This window comes from Alligator sinensis, unplaced genomic scaffold, assembly GCF_000455745.1.
Source record: "Alligator sinensis unplaced genomic scaffold, ASM45574v1 scaffold93_1, whole genome shotgun sequence".
Classification (NCBI taxonomy): domain Eukaryota; kingdom Metazoa; phylum Chordata; order Crocodylia; family Alligatoridae; genus Alligator; species Alligator sinensis.
In genome coordinates this window covers 1,437,339-1,439,531 of record NW_005842243.1, presented here as the reverse complement: position 1 = coordinate 1,439,531, position 2,193 = coordinate 1,437,339, and the positions used below count along the sequence as shown (strand labels likewise).

Genomic DNA, 2,193 nt, shown 5'->3' with positions numbered 1-2,193 from the left:
TGTACTGGCTGTCCAGGCCCCATCGGGGTCTAACAGGTGTCCAGGAGGTCCCAGCCAGGCAGCAGCCCCCGCTGCCAGAATGTTGAAGTGGGTAGCGGGTACACGGTACCCTCAGAGCTGGCACAAGGGGTAGTGTCCCCAGGTACCAATTGTCCAGGCCCCAGAAGCTCCTGCCTATTTGTAGCACTCATACCATGGGCCTTAGGGCCCACCTGGCTAGCTAGTAACCCTGTGTGGGGCTAACAAGTGAGTGGTAGAGCTAAATTCTTGGGACAACTAATGAAAAAAAACAGGATAGGAGTGTCATGTTGGTCAAAGGGTCAAAACGTGAAAATAAGTGTGCCTGATGGGGACACCGAGCAGAGCCCCCTGGGCTGCACCCACCAGTCCTCAAAGGCACCCAAGGAGCTGCTGCACACCGTGCTCTGTGGGGTCCACCTACTCCTGCCTATCATAGTCCAGAAGGTCTCCGATAAGCATGACACTAGCCAGGATCAACCTCTGTCACAACCGGGGTGCCTCTGCTGTTGGCATCTCCAGCTGGGGGTTACAGAGGAGGGGCTCTTTGAGTAAGCTGGTGCCCTGGGTGAGTGTTGCGGGGGACCTGGAGGCAGGGACCAGCCTCCAGGCCAGGAGGAGGTCCTGGTAGAACTCTGGCAGCTTTTGCAGGTCCTGCAGGGAGAAGCCCTGCAGGCCGAGGAGCTGCCAGTCATATCAGAGCCCTCAGAAGTGGCAGAGAAAGGCATGCCCCAAGTGGCCCTATGTTACGTGGCTACCAACACCATCACTGCAGGGCCTGAATGCAGAACGTCAGGCCCTGGCTACCCTCAGAAGCTCCTGAGAGCGAGTAGCCCATAGCTACTTGCCAGGGCAGCTTTTTGTACTGATGGGACCAGGACAGGGCAGCTTTTTACACTGCTTGGGCCAGCGCAGATGCTGGCCCCAGGATCTAGCTCCCCCTGGCTGTAGATCTGGGAGGAGCCAGGCAGGGTTATTTTGCCCCAAGTGGCACAACTTGCACCACACCAAAGTGCATGGCCAGTAGGCCTGTGCAAAGCAGCTAGTATTCACTTCGGATTCAACTGATTCAAGGGACAGTGATTCAGTTCGGTGTCCCCATTCAATTCAGGCAAATGCAATTCAGAGGTTTGGCTGCTGCTGAATCTCCAAATCACCCAGGCCCTTCCCCCACCTGCTCTCCTAGCTCCCAGCACTTGGGGAAAAAAAGCCCTGACTCACTGGTTGCTGCCAGGCAGGGGGCGATCCCCACTGCCCCACACTGCATGGGGGGCTCTGCACAAGCCCTCCCCACACTGTCCCAGCCCCCACCCATGGCTGCCCCGCCCACTCCAGCTCTGGCCCTTTAAGAAACCCCCCCCGGACTCACTGTTCCTGCTGGGTGGGGTGCAATCCCCGCTGCTCCACACCACATAGGGAGCTCTTCCATGAGCCCCCCGAAGCCCTGAGGCCACTGCAGGAGTGGTGACTCCCAGGGTTTTTCTCAATTTTTTTTTTTTTTAAAGGGCCAGAACTGGGATGGGCAGGGCAGCCATGGCGGGGAGCATCGGAGGGTTCGTGCAGAGCCCCCCCATGCAGCGTGGGGCAGCAGGGATTGCCCCTCCTATTCGGCAGCACCCAGAAATGGGGTGGGTGGGGTAGTCATGGGGGGATTGGGGAAGCGGGCGAGGGGTGGGGCCTGGCAGAGGTCCCCCCATGGTCTCTTCTCCCGCCCCTACTTACCAGCTCTGAGTCCGGCTACAGCTCCCTGCTGCAGGCACTGGGGACCGTCTGAATCATCAAAGCTCTCTGAATCTTTTCTGAAGATTTGGAGAGCTTCGGCTTGATTTGGACCTTTTAATTGGTCCCCTGATTCAATTCGGATTTGGAGATTCGGCCACTGAATCAGGCCAAATATCCTCTGAATCAAATCACCACCTGAAGCTTCACACAGCCCTAATGTCCCAGCATGTGCGCCGAGGCAAAAAGCCCTGACTCAAATTTGCACCGCTTCTATTTGAGTTGCTGTAAGTACGTGTGTGGTATGTGCAGCTTACTAATCAGCTATAATGTTCATTAATTAACTTCACAAGATTTCACATGGGCAGCATTGTTATTCGTGAATTTATCTGAGAGCAAAAATGAAATCTCCTTTGTCTTTAACCTTATAATCTAACATCTGTTAAGCACTAACAC

At 55.6% G+C, this 2,193-nt stretch overlaps 1 protein-coding gene across 1 annotated transcript in view; it reads right to left on the bottom strand.

Annotated features, from left to right (window-relative positions):
* The window catches only part of NTPCR (nucleoside-triphosphatase, cancer-related), a 31,238-nt gene that overhangs the window by 28,085 nt on the left and 960 nt on the right, over positions 1 to 2,193 (bottom strand). The gene's annotated exons all lie outside the window — the stretch shown is intronic.